This window comes from Canis lupus, chromosome 23 (assembly GCF_011100685.1).
Source record: "Canis lupus familiaris isolate Mischka breed German Shepherd chromosome 23, alternate assembly UU_Cfam_GSD_1.0, whole genome shotgun sequence".
NCBI lineage: Eukaryota > Metazoa > Chordata > Mammalia > Carnivora > Canidae > Canis > Canis lupus.
Window position 1 is genome coordinate 48561358 of NC_049244.1, and position 15194 is coordinate 48576551.

Genomic DNA, 15194 nt, shown 5'->3' on the forward strand with positions numbered 1-15194 from the left:
AAATTCATTTCTGTAAAACCAAAATCATTTAATAAATTCTATTCTGTTCTAAATTCTAAGCAATTTAGTATTTTATATACACACATACATTATTTATATATATGCATATATATGTGTGTGTGTGTGTATATATATATATATAATATCATATATATATATAATGCCAATTTCTCTTTCAGTTCTATTTCATAACAGCTTCACAAACTTGGGCAGATATTTTTAAATAAATAAATAGATAAATAAGCCTCTTTAAACCTCAGCTTTCTTATCAATAAAATGAGTATAATAAAAATTATCTTCAGGTTGTTGTGAGGCTAAATGATAATAGACATGCACACATAGAAAGTCTCAAAAAAAATGTATCTTCTCTGTCCTCTTTCTCAGGAGGATGTGTTCCACTTGACCAAAAAAAGAAGGCATGAGATTTAAGAAACAAGAAATCTAACAAAGGAGGGAAACAGAGGGAATCACATCCCATCTCCTGGGGGCGGCAAGAACAGCCCAGGGATAACAACTGGGTTAGAGTAGGAAGATGGAGGAAAAGATATTGCTAACAAAATAAAATCTGGCAGATCGCCTGTCAGGTTTAATGATAGAAAGAAGCTATAAATAAATAAATGATTGATACATAAAAAAGTACATAAAAATTATAGCTATTAACCTCAGGATACTCAACAGCATACAACAAAAGAAAATGAAAGTAAAATAAGCTGTATGGCTCAGCCGTGGATAATATTTACAGTTAGTATATATCTGAATGCAGTAGTGAGCTAACCAAATATACTGGGATGATGGAAGGAGGGCTGTAAGAGTGCTCAATCCTCACCTCCCAGAAACAGCAAACATGAGATAATATAGAAAACTACAAAATAATCAAATAAAAATATAAGCATGTTTTTGATAATGATTATAAATCCCAGAAGAAATAGCTAAAAATCAAATCCTTCTACGAAGTGTACATCAACAAGACAAATGAATTCCCTCACCCTACCCATTCCCACCTCCAATCTCTCTTTCCCAGAGGAAACCACTTTCAGTCCTCATGGCTTCATGTGGTATTTACGACCATATTTCTACAAGATAAGATTAAAGAGATTATAAAGAGATAGTGGTAGGTATAACCATCTATCACAGGGTCTTCTACTCCACAGTAAGTAGTTAGTCCTTCTGTGTCGTTATTGTGGTTAGATGAAGCAAGTCATCTACATCATGTTGTAAACATCAAGATGCATCAGGAGACATATCTTTAGAATGGTAAAAGATCCCACAGTGCTACGCAAGGAACCCTGCATGCTGAGAGTCAGCAACTGGACCCCTGTTGTGCTTTACCTCCCTTACATGGGCACAGAGAATAGACTGAAGGAAAAGGAACAGGGAAAGGAAAACAGAAAGAAAGATTTTAAGAGTCGACATTCTTTCAACTTAAAAAAAAAAAAAAAGATCAATAAACCTGAATTGTCCTTTTAAAAGAAAAGAAATACCTTGGAAATACCTGATGTATTTCAAGTATGTCAGAAAATAATAGCCAACATTTACATAGTACTTATTATTGGCCAAGCACTACTCAAGAAAATGAGCATGTATCAAATTCAATAAATGCTGACAGTATGAGGTAAATATACAAGCTTATGCCCTGTTTTACAGATGAGGAACTAGAGACACGGAGAGATTAAATAGTTGTTTGAGACTCTACAACTAGTGAATGAAGAGCCAGGTCTGGAACCCTACACAGCCAGACTCTGAGATCACTGCTCTTGACCACTCCTCATGGAAGGAGATCCAGAGACCCCTGCTTGGATCTGTGTCTCTCAGGCACTGATGAGCAGTTAGGCAGGGGAAGACAGGTGTGGAACTCTGCATTTGTGGGTATGTCTGTGTGCGTGGGAGGTGCCATTTGGTAGAGGGAGGAGGACACTGAGAATGAGCTGGTTGTCATCCGATTAGCATCTGAGGTTCCTGCTGTGTCAAGGCCTATTCTGGACCCCCAAAGCTACATAGGAAAGGCACATGCCATACTTTACACTATAACTCATCATAAACCTGATTCAGTCTTCCAGAATGGAGACCCTGTGAGGCTTGAAGGGTGAAAAACAATGACATCAAATCAAAGCCGGGACATGACTTATTTTCAGCTCAAGAGTAGAAAACCTGAATCTAAGGTGGTTGGGTACAGAGGCAGAAAGTGTTCTAGAGCCAACCAGGAATGACCATGCTGAATGTGCCTCTACTCACAGAACACTTAGGTGAAGAGAAGGACAAAGCGAAGAACCCTAGAATAAAAGTGCTCTGAAAAGGAGTATTTCTCAACTCTAGTGAGCTTCAATGCTGTTTCAAAGACATAAATCAATCAATCAATCAATCAATCAATCCCTCTAAGATGTGAAAAGACTTTTTCTAAGAACTTGATGATCAGGGATCAGAGCAGGGCAGGCCTTCAGCAAATCTGTTCATACTTTTATTTTACACATTACCAATAAAGCCGTTCCAGAGCTTGAATGCATCCCTAATCCTCACCTGAGGAAGCTCCCGTGTGTTCAAAGATTACCTGGAGAGAGGCCTGAGAGGTCACCATCGACACCTTTGGAACACAAACAGGACTGTATTAGTGAAGTACCTCGTTGCCGAGCAGCTTCACCTCTTGCTCAGCTGCCAGCAGTGAGAAAAGAAGCAGGGCTCCTCAGAGACTGACAGAGATGCATTCTGTGCTCTAGAGCGTTCAGCTTTCAGGAAAGAGATCATGATTAACTCCAGGCTTTGTTGGTTATTTAAACTTGTCCAGTTTTTGCAAAACAAAATATAAATCACACAAGAAGTTGCTCTTTTTAGTAGCTGAACTTAAAGCCATGTTGATTCTGTTAAAGACACGGGTAGATGGACCTTACATCTGGGACACTCTATGGGTCAGTCATAGTCACGTTTCTGTTGGGAAGCTTGGTCACTCAGTGCTAAAGGCAAGCAGATCCTGCTTCTGTTAAGCACAATCCCCCCCACCTCACCCCCACATACACATTCTTCCAAAGGAGAAAACTGTTTCACTTTGTAAAAATAAGTTCTTGTTATTGACATCTTTTGGTTTTTTTTTTAAGACTTTACTTATTTATTCATGAGAGACACGGGGGGGGGGGGGGGGTAGAGACACAGGAAGAGGGAGAAGCAGGCTCCATGCAGGGAGCCCAATGTAGTCTTGATCCCAGGACTCTGGGGGCCAAAGGCAGACGTTCAACCACTGAGCTACCCAGGTGTCCTGACATCTTTTTAAGATTTTATTTATTTATTTGAGACAGAGAGAGAGCACGCGCAGAGGGAGAAGCCAACTCCCCACTGAGCAGAGAGCCCAATGCAGGACTCCACATGGGGCTTGATCCTGGGACCCGGGGATCATAACCTGAGCAGAAGGCAGATGCTTAACCCACTGAGCTGCCCAGGTTCCCTTGTTATTGATCTCTTTAGGAGCTACTGCTTGATAGAAACTCCTTATATTAGAGGAAAAGTAGGGAATCAAATGAGGACAGTATCTTCCAGAACCCACTCCAATCAGTAATAATAAAGAGGCAAGAGATGATTGAAACATCTTACCAGGTCACTCTCAAGACAGAGGCCTAAGGAACTTACACTGAGAATGCAGATGTGATAAAAGAAACAAAGCTTTTGTTATCTTAATAAGAGTAGTTTAAGGCATGAGACATTTTTTGATTCTATCACTAAGTTATGAAACACAGTTTGGGGCTGCTTTGAGTAATTAGGAGGGTGTTTCTCCTGAAATTCCCCATGTGTCTATAGTAAAAACATCTGTCCAACATCTGCCAAGGGTAAGAATGCACACATTGAGGAAAATTGCTTTTGTTCATGAACAACAAACCTTCAGTGACAGTCAAAAAAACCCCAACAATCTAAGCTTTTATTTTGTGGAAATTATGTTTTTGATTTCTGGCATTACAAAAGGAGTATTTAAAATGTAAATTGATTCACAGTGGTCCTGTTAACTGAGGCCAGCTGTGCAGATGAGGACTAGACATCATTTGTTCTCAGAGCACTCTTACTTCCCTTCCCCAGTTCTCTCCAGAGGCTCCCTCCCAGCAGAAACACACACACACACACACACACACACACACACACACACACACATTATACTATCTGCTCAGTAGCATTAAGGTGAAAACAAATGAAATCCATTCACAATTTACAGACCCCTGGGGGAAAATGCTTCGAATCTTTCATACAAGACAGATCAAACTTTTAATCTATTAAGGTGGAAAAAAATGTGCAAATCCTATTGCCTGGCAAAATTGTTTTTCCATTTCCACCCTCATCTGTCAACAACTCATCAGAGAAGCAGAACCTCTAGAAGATTTTATGGGTATTTATGTAGGAAATAAATACATTTATTTGGGGTTCGGCCTTATGCACCTGTGGGACCTGATTGTGTAGTCTTTGTGTAGCTGTTTCTGTGTCTGGTGCTGGAGCCTGAAATCCACAGGGTGGGCATTCAGGAAGGAAAGATAGAAGTCATGTTGGGGAAGGAAGAATGAACCGGAACCTCAGAGGGTGAACCTGAAGCCACAAGGGAAAATGGGAATCTGCACAAGTCTCTCATCACCACCAAATCTCTCACGTGGACGATTAGAATGTCCTACAGGAGAAACAGGTACTTAGCATCATGGAGCTAAACCCAGAGTAAGAAAAGCTGCAGTAGAACATCAGGCTGGAGCAGGCCTAGAGGTGGCCCCACTTCATGCCACAGGCAATCACAGGAGCCAGTAGTTAGGCTGCAGGCTGTGGGAGCTGCGAAATCACCTGAGCCAGGACTGACTGTCCAAAAATTAAAGAAAAAAAAAAAAAAAAAAAGCATGTGGCTCCTGCTAACTCCTACTTTCCAAATCTCAAGAAAAATGTCTCTGAGAACCTGCAGTATATAGTATCCGTGTAGGAAAGAGAAACCCAGGAAACATAGCTCTAGCTTAGCAAAGTCGAAAAAATGCGAATCTGTTGCACTGCCCTAAAGGAATATGGTCAAGGAATATGGCCAAGGAATCAGGGACAGAATATCAAGGTTATATTGTATTTATTTTTAAAAATTACGATAATTTAAAGATCTCTTACTATCTGAGCTATATCCATCTAAGACATACTACAATTCCAACAAATGAGATTGAGAAATGCACTAACATAGAAGGAGCCCTCACCTGTAGTGCTGAACATGAAAAGTAAGAGCTGTAAGCACAGTATGGCACCATGTTTTTGAAACACATAACATGAAATATTACCAAATAGTTCCGTGGGTACATTTGTTCATTTAATCAACACACACTTATCACTTACCATGTGTCAGGTACTCTTCAAAACACAAAGGGTATAGCAATTAAAAAAAAAAAAAAAACCCTCTGCCACTGGGGCTAATAATATTCTAGTTGAGACAGACAATAAAAAGTAAATAAGTTAAACAAGTCATGCTTTAGGATAATAAATGCTACAGAGGCAAAAAAAAAAAAAAAGAGAGAGAGAGAGAGAGAGGGAGGGAGCTAGGAAACAAAAGAAGAAACTGTGGTGGTGATGACGCCTTTAAATGAGGAGGCCAAGAAAGGTGTCGCTAAGAAGATGGTATGTGAGCAAAGATCTGAAGGAGCTGAAAGAGCTAGCTCTGTGGATATTTGGGGGAAGAATGTCCTAGGCAGCAAAACTAACATCCACAAAGCCCTGGGGCATGAGTGCGTGGTGTGTTGCAGGAATAGCAAGGTGATCAGTGTGGAGATAACTAAGGAGGGGTAGGATCATAATCAGGTCAAATAGAACCTTTTAGGCCATAATACAGACTTGGGATTTTACTCCGAGGGAGAAGGCTTGGGAGGGTTTCAGGTAGGAAATCTATAGATGGAAACACATCATCCAGGCTGCTGTGATAAGACAAGACTGCGGAGAGACCAGGGTGAAAACGGATCACCGGTGAGGGGTAGGTACCTCCTACGGTAATGCAGGTGAGAGACTGCATGGCTGGGCCTCAGATGGTGACGATGAAGCGGTTGGGTTCTGAATACATTCTCAAGGTAGAGCCTACAGGATTCTCTGTTGATCTTGAAGAAAGTCAAGAAAGTCACCCTTGACTCTAAGTAAAGCAAAGCTTGTTAGCCCGAGCAACTGAAGTAGGAGAAGCTGTGACATTAGGAGATTCCAAGGAGATGGGTTTTGTTTGGACTGGTTAAGTCTGAGGCACCCACTAAACATCCTAATAGTGACGTCAGGTGGCTTCTTGTCTTTTTGAAGCCAAAATCTTGCACCCATATTATTATTATTATTATTTTTTTACATTTTATTTATTTTTTTATTTTATTTTTTTTTAATTTATTTTTTATTGGTGTTCAATTTACTAACATACAGAATAACACCCAGTTGCACCCATATTAAAGACAGGCCTGGCTCCTGCAGCTGTAACTTCCCATGGATTGCTGCTGCAGTTAACTGGTTTACATATAACCCCCAGAAGTTCCAAAAGTACGTCCCAGGCACCAAATTTGTACTTGGAAATAAGAAAATACAGCTGACCTTAGTTTCTCAGTCATCTTGCTTCTATGACCAATACCAGAGAGCACACTGGACTTTTATGCCACGTACTTCAACCATAAACACAAACACCGAGGGGAGAACAAGATGGAATTTGGCTACTTGAACTAAATAAAAAAGTATTTGAATTAAATCTTGTTTTTCTTTCCTGTTAAAGATAACCAGTTGTCTGGCTAAATTACTCAAACATTTAAATGTGTTGATGGAGCTGATTTTTTTTTTTTTTTTTTTTTTTGCTTTCCTTTATTAGACTCACATGGGAAAGAATGTGGCACAAGCCCGGTCTCGTCATTACCCTTTTATTTCACAACTTCTGTGTTTGTGAATATTATTTTCTCGAGATGAATTCACTGAAATTTACCACAGAGGCTGAGTGAACTCTGAGGTTCCAGCACTCTGTGAATCTAATTTCACAGCAACAGTGAAAGGCTAAAGTATCTTACCTTGAAGCACTTAAAAAAAAAAAATACAGATGTTTCAAATATGGATGGATAGTACAAATAGCAAAAACATTTTTAAAAATCAGATACTTCTATTACTATTTTTTTTAAAGATTTATTAATTTATCTTAGAGAGGGGTGGGGAGGAGCAGAGGGAAAGGGAGAAAGGGAATCCAAGCAGACTCCTCACTGGCGTGAAGCCTGACAATCTCAAGACCATGACCTGAGCTGAAACCAAGAGTCAGAAGCTCAATGGACTGAGCTACTATTTTTAATTTTGTCCTATTAATTGCTTTAAATTAATTCATAGGCAATTGTTTCCATGAATATGAAAGAGTCAGCTTGTCTTCTTCCCTTTTTCTTTGGTTCTCAGCTATGAGGGACTGTGAGACGAAATAAATCATTACATATTCCACATGCAATTCTCTTGCACCAGCCTTTCAGAAAAGAATTAGGAAGCTTGAATATTAAATGCCAACAATCCATGACTAGGATAAGGTCAGTTTCAAGGATAAAGACATTTTTGAATTGAGTAGTTTGTAACACTTACAGAAAAACAATTTCAACAATAAGGCTTTGTTATTGTGTATCTAATTCATGAAGAAAGTCATCACCCTCCAGTAACTTCACTTAAAAAGAGAGAAAATATATACATCCTCCCTCTGTCTTCCTCTCCTTTCCTCCCACCCACTCTCCGTCTCTGTCTCTGTCTCTGTCTCTCTCTCTCTCTCTCTCTCTCACACACACGCACACACATCACTGAATTGAATGTCAATGGATTTTTGATTCAGATAAAACATACGTTTGTGCAGATAAAACAAGCAAAGCTAGCCTGTTGATAATGCTCTGAAACCTTCCCTTGTGAAAACAACATCTATGTTTCTATTAGTACTGATTTTCCACATTTCAACTGTTATCAACGTCATGAACCTTTGTGTAAAGATGATTGACTCACACTAAATTTTATATTTCAAATACTAAGCCAAACTCACTAGACCGTGCTTTTTTTTTTTTTTTTTTTTTTGGACTAACAAAATCACACATATATTTGGGAGTAACTAACTATTCTTTATCCACAAGTTTTCATGCATTCATTAATGAAGCCCCTAAAATGTGAATAGTTCTAAAAGCACACAGAACTATCACTATGGTTGGAAACACATGGACATTTACTACCTGTGATAAGGTGGGATGATGCATTTTAGTTATATAGCAATTTACCTAATATTTTTCAGGATGCACACTAGGATGTGCATAATCTCTAGGTCTTTAAACTACTTTAGAGAAAGGCATCAATAACGCACAAGTGCAAAATCTTGATAATAATGGATGATGTGTATACAGAAGTTCATTAACTATTCTCTCTTGTGCATGTTTGAAATTTTTCATAATAAAATCAATCCACTTGCTTCTATCAATCAACACTCTTTTTATGAATAGTAGTAAGAAATTTCAAATACAGAAATAGGATTCTTTAATACTGTGGTTTCTATATCGAGGAAACCTAAAAATATCCTGATCTAGGCTGCCTATCTTAGGCTGACTGTGTCCAACCAGAGGGTAGGCCACAACATTTGCGGAAAGAATACTTTTTCTCTAGGTACTTTAGGCATCGTAGCGTTTAATCCACACAATGACTCTGAAATTCCTATATTGTTGATGCAAAAACAGAGACCTAGAAAGAGGTTAGGTAACTTGTCGAATTCACACCAAAAAATAAGTGCTGAAATTGGGATGCGACTGTAGATTTGAGAACCTCCCATTATTGTTCTGTCTTAACCAGACTTCTGGGTCTTTAGGGTAAATTTCTGAAGAAATTTCAACCACCACCATTAATGTTCATTAAAACAAAACAAAACAAACTAAAGCACAGTTGTGATCTTGTGTCTTTGCTGCTAAAGACCTTTAAATGTTCCCTTATTAGCTAAAAGAGAACAACAATTCTGAGGAGGCTTACCATGTGTGCTCTTAGTAAATGGCTCCAGGCCTGCCCATCTGACTTCAATCCCCACAAACCTCCGTATATACTGTGATGGCTAATTTTATGTGTCAGCTTGATTGGGCTATGGAGTGCCCAGACATTTGGTCCAACATTATTTTGGGTGTGTTTCTGAGAGTTTTCTGGATTAGATTCACATTTGAATCAATAGACGAACTAAAGCAGATTGATCTTCTCAATGTGGGTGGGCTGCATCCCATCCACGGAAGGACTGAAAGGAACAATAAAGCAGAATAAGAGAGAATTTGCTCTCTCTGCCTGAATCTCCCCAAGTCAGAACATTGGTCTTCTCTTGTACTCAGATTTGGACTCAGACTTGAAATTACATCATCAGCTCTCCTGGTTCTCAGGCCTTTGGACCCAGACTAAAACTGCACCATTGGCTCTCCTGGGTTTCTAGCTTCCTGATTGCAGATCCTGGGACTTCTTAGCTTCCATTGCACCGTGAGCCAATTCCTTATAATAAACCTCAATCTGTAACACTCTCTTTCTTATATAATATATGACACATATTATAGTTAACAAAATATTATAGAAGTACGTACATTAGGGGCCGTATCTGCTGAGATGCCAGACAAAAATGAGGAATATGTTATGGGAAACTAGAGGAAGAGCAATCCTAGTCATAAAATGGCAAAGACCTTGCTGAATTTTGTTCGGGGTCTAGTGCTGTTTGGAAGGTAGAATTTGCAAGTGATGAAAGTGGTATTTAGCTGAGGAGAGTCCTAAACAAGTGTTTAAGGTTGGTCCCTTCTGATTGCTTGTACGAAAATGCAGGAAGAAAGAGATGAAATAAAGAAGGAATTATTCAACAAATAGGAGCTAAAACTTGAGGATTTGGAAAAGCTCTCATCCTGCCCCTATTGCAAATAATGAGAAAGTATGTTCAGAAGAGAACACCAAAGGCTGGATTATCACCCAATAAAGAGATGATAGGATTGTATGTGCAGAGATATTGTCAGATTAGACTAAAAGTAAGAGAGACAGAGACAACTTCTAACCAAAGCTACAGGAGTGGGATCATCCAGAGCCATGGGGGCCAGACTACCTGGAGCTTTAAGAGTGGCAACCGCCCCCAAGCAGAGCCACGGGGCAGATATGCTACCGCAGTGGATCCAGAAGGTGAGGCATCGAACCAAACGGAATTAATCTTGAGGCTTGAGATCTGATGGATTTACCTCGCTGGGTACTGGACTCCTTTGGGACCCGTCATCCCCTTCTTCCCTCTGATTTCTCCCTTTTGTAATGGAAATGTTTATCCTACACCTGTCCCACCACTGTATTTTGGAAGCACAAAACTTATCTGGTTTCACAGTATGATATTGTGATTTATAATAAGAAAGGCACATGTGGCTCTCATCCCAGTTTCTGGCACCCAGCTCCTAAAAGCCTTAGAGATATCTGTGATGACAGCGATAAAGGTGTCTCTTATTATGTTAATGACGGAGCCTTTGGACCTTGCCTAGGCAGAGGAGCTGGTTGCCAGGGGAACCAACCAAGAATAGAGGGTTAGAACTCTCAATCCCACCCCCTGATTTCCAGGAAAGGGAGACAGGCTGGAGGTTGAATCAGTCACCAAAGGCCAATGATTTAATCAATTATGCCTATGTAATGAAGCCATAAAACCCAAAAGGACAGGATTTGGAGAGCTTCCAGGTTGGTGAACGTGTGGAGATTTGGGAAGATAGCATGCCCTGAGAAATCACAGAAGTTCCATACTCTCTCCCTATATTTTACCCTCTGCATCTCTTCCCTCTGGCTGTTCTGAAGTCACATTCTCTTATAATAAACAGGTAATCTAGTAAGCAAAAAGTTTTTCTGAATTCTATAAGCTGTTCTAGCAAATTAATCAAACCAATGGAGGGAATCATGGGAACCTCTGATTTACAGCTAGTTGGCCATTAGTACAGAAAACAATCTGGGCTTACAAGGGGTATCGGAAGGGCAAGGGTGGGGGTGGCTGTCTTGCAGGACTGAGCCCTTAACCTGTGGGATCTGATGCTACCTCTCTCTGTGTAGGTAGTGTCAGAACTGAGTTGAACTATAGGACATCCAGCTGATGTCTACGAAGTTGCTTGGTGGTAGCACACACAAACACATCTGCATTGGAAAACAGGTCTCCGAACACTTTTTACATGAGTTCACAGCTGGAGGGAAATTTAGCCTCAGGGTGAATCATGCCATGACTTGGGTCTCCGCTCATGCCTGCTTTAGATGGTATTTAAATGAGAATTTGAACCTCAGGCTTTACAGTTGATGCTGGAATAAGTTAGTACTTCTGGGGATTTGGGGATGGAATGAATGGATTTTGCATGAAAGAATGACATGGAAGTACATGGATTTTGGAAGCCCAGAAGCAGAGTGCTGTGGACTACATCGTATCTCTCCAGGATTCATGTGTTGAAGCCCTATCCCTCAATGTGATAGCTTTTAGAGATGGAACTCTTGGGAGATAATTGGATTTGGATAATGTCATGAAGGAGGTACCTCCATGCTGGAGTCAGTGCCCTAACAGGAAAAGAAGGCTCTCTCTCTCTCACCACCAAATGAGCCTATGTGTGAGGGCAGCCATCTGGAAGCCAGGAGGAGACAGTGTACCAGAACCTGACAATGCTGGCAACCTGGTCTTGGACATCCAGCCTCTGAACCTGAGAGGAATAGATTCCTGATGTCTCAGTCATTTTTGTCTGTGATGTTCCTTGTGGCAGCCCAAGTACAAGAAAGCACGCACCCACCTTTTAGCCATGGGTTCTGCTATTCCTTTTGCACATGCCACCCCTCTACTTAAAATGTCCTGATCCTGGAAAGCAACAACAGCAATAGCCATGGCACTCATCCTTCAAGAATCCGTTCTAATGCCACATTCACTGTAAAGTTTCCCATGCCTCCCAGGGAAAATTAAATGGTCTTTGCCATCATGATGCCCTCAGCCTGTATGACAGTGGGCAGAGTTCTATAAGGGCAATTCATACACTATTTTTTCCCCTATTTGCTACAACTCTTATAATTCTTTAATTCTTAGGGGTCTGTGCAGTCAACAGTGAGGAGGCATTAATCTAGGCAAGAGACCATGGAGGCCTGAACAATGATTGAGTAGAAGCAGTGGATAGAAGGAACTCGTGCAAGGGAAGTTGGGGAAGTAACAAGCGGTAGGATTTGGCCATTGCCTTTGGAGGGTGTAACAGCTATCACTCCACTTCATCCCCTCTTGCCCTCTATTTTCATGTTCTCCTCCTCCTCTACTACCTCCTTCTTCCAGGGCTTTAAACAAGCAAATCAGAAGCACATATTAGCTCAGTCAATTAAGCATCTGACCCTTGATTTCATCTCAGGTCATGACCTCAGGGCTATGAGATCAAGCCCCATGCCAGGCTCAGTGCTGGGGATAGAGCCTGCTGAAGATTCTTTCTCCCCCTCTGCTCCTTCTCCCCACTCTCTCCCTCTTTTTTTTTTTTTTTTTTTTTTGTATTTCTTGACCTAGCTCATATCAACATTTTTTTTTAATTTTTTTTTTTTTAATTTTTATTTATTTATGATAGTCACAGAGAGAGAGAGAGGCGCAGAGACACAGGCAGAGGGAGAAGCAGGCTCCATGCACCGGGAGCCCGACGTGGGATTCGATCCCGGGTCTCCAGGATCGCGCCCTGGGCCAAAGGCAGGCGCCAAACCGCTGCGCCACCCAGGGATCCCTCTCCCTCTTATTACACACACACACACACACACACACACACACAGACACACACACAAGCAAATCAAAAATCCAGAAACCTCCTTGAACCCCACAGCCATAGAGTAGCTCACCTTTTAATCTCATTCAAATATCCTAATATAGTAGCCTTCCTCTTTCTACTAATGCTCAACCCCCTGCCATTTGGCTACTGGCCCCACCACCCCATTGACTGGCTTATAAGTGATCTCCTAATTGTCAAATCTGAAGCCTACTTTTCATCTTTTTTTTTTTTCCTACATCTCTCTGTTTCATTGGACTATTAAACTCAGTCTCCTTGAAAATATCCTTTCCCTTGCTCACTGGGCACACTGTAGTTTCTAGCCTTCCTCCTCTACCATCATTCTGTCATCCTATTACTTTGACCACTTAAGGGTTTCCCCAACATTTAAGAGTTCTTTCTTTGGGCGCATTTCTCTCTATGTTCTCTTTACATACCTACCATCTTGGTTTCTTTTTTTATTACTATTATTCTTTTTTTAAGATTTTATTTATTTATTTATGAGAGACACACAGTGAGAGGCAGAGACACAGGTAGAGAGAGAAACAGGGTCCCCGTGGGGAGCCCACTGCAGAAATTGATCCCCGGACCCCAGGATCATGCCCTGAGCCTAAGGCAGATGCTCAACCACTGAGCCACCCAGGTGTCCCTACCATCTTGGTTTCAATCAACATATAATAATGCCCCATCTGTTTCTACCTCCTTTTTTTTTAAGATTCATTCATTCATTCATTCATTCATTCATTCATTTATTTGAGAGAGACAGACAACATGAGCACACATGCATGGGAAGAGGGGCAGAGGGAGATATTATCAAGCAGACTCCCCACTGAGTGAAAAGCTCCACACAGAGCTCTATCTTACAACCCATGAGATTATGACCTAAGCCAAAACCAAGAGTCAGACACTTAATGGACTAAGCCACCCAGGAATCCCTGTTTCTCTACCTGTGCTATGCCCCAAGCATACAAGACAGAAATCTGTGAGTCATCCTTGATGCCTTTCTTAACATTACTTCCTGCATAAAATCTGTCAGAACATGCTAATATCAATCATTCCCTTGATTCTTTCCTTCCCTTCACCTCCACCAGAGTTTTTCTGATTCAAATTCCCAAATATTTAAGTCTACTCCTTTCTCTCCTAACTCATAAAGCCTTGATGAATTATTGGAAACTACATCTGAAACTAATGATGCACTATATGCTAGCAAATTGAATTTAAATAAAAAATAAATAAAATTATGTGTCTATTTTTAAAAATTTTTTAAAAGAGCCTCTCTGCTTATCTCTACTTCAGTCTACACTTCTAATTCCTCTCCCTACCTATGTCATTCCCCCTTCAAATAAACCCATCACACAGCCATTAGCACAGCAGGCCTAAAGACAAAATCCAACCATGCCTAAAATTCTGCAATGACACTTCAAAGCATAGGAAAAACAACAACAACAACAATTTCTTAGGATAACATATGATGCTCTCCATGATATGGTTCAGTGGTTTTCAAACTTAAAAATAAAGACCTACAGAAACAGAAACACTTATATTATGACTCATACACATATATTTAGATACCTGAAACCATGCTTACCATTACTATGTGTGACACCAATTCCATTCTATTTCACTTTTAATTGTCAGCCCATATTGACTTGAAAAGCACAGGTCCTGTATCAGCCTACCTCTGAAGTCTCATTTCACTAGTTCCTAACATATATATGATACTCAAGTGACACAATACTGAGTGAATGAGTGAACAATGGAATACTTCAGTGATACATAACAGATAAAGATGATGAAATGTCATTATTTTGAAAAAGCTAAGAGGTTGGAAAGCAATAATTAAGACTTGTCAGACTAAATAAAAGTGAAATTCAAAACCAGGCTGTGGCATCAGTTATCTTTAGCCATGTAACACATCACCCCAAAACTCAGTGGCTGAAAATAGCATAATTTATTATTTTTCATGAATCTGTGAGCTGGCTGGGTAGCTCCTTTGCTGGTTTCACATGGGCTCACTCACACATTCAGCTGGTGGCTCAGCAGAAAATAAAAAGTCGAGGATGGCTTCTCTCCCACGTCTGGTGCTTGATGCTGAGCCTTGGCTGGTTCTTTGCCTCATAGCCTTTCACCTTCTGGTAAACTAGATCCGCTTCTGACATACAAATTCCAGGGAAGCATCCATGAGGACAAAGGCAGAAGCTGCAAGATTGTGTGAGGCCTGGGTTCTGAATTCCATACAATGTCACTTCCATCGGAATAAATCACAGACGGGTGCAGAGTCTGGGAAAATATCCCAGACTCCTTAGTAACCAGCTTACCGATCCTGTTTCTATCAATCATCCCCTCTATAATCAAGTATTCTCTTTTCCTCTTTGCCCTTTCCACTATGACATCTGTAATTTAAGAATAAAGGGCAGGAAGTTCTTGAATGTGAAGACACAAAGAAGCAGAAAGGGAAAAGGGCTTTTTTAA

General features: G+C 40.4%; 1 long non-coding RNA gene across 2 annotated transcripts in view; it reads right to left on the minus strand.

The window, feature by feature from the left end:
- LOC111092000 overlaps positions 1-14403 on the minus strand; it is a 94974-nt gene extending 80571 nt beyond the window's left edge. For both annotated transcript variants that reach the window (XR_005377229.1, XR_005377228.1), the window contains exon 1: positions 14311-14403. This is a non-coding gene — a long non-coding RNA (uncharacterized LOC111092000). The remainder of the gene's footprint in view (positions 1-14310) is intronic.
- Positions 14404-15194: the final 791 nt, after the last annotated feature.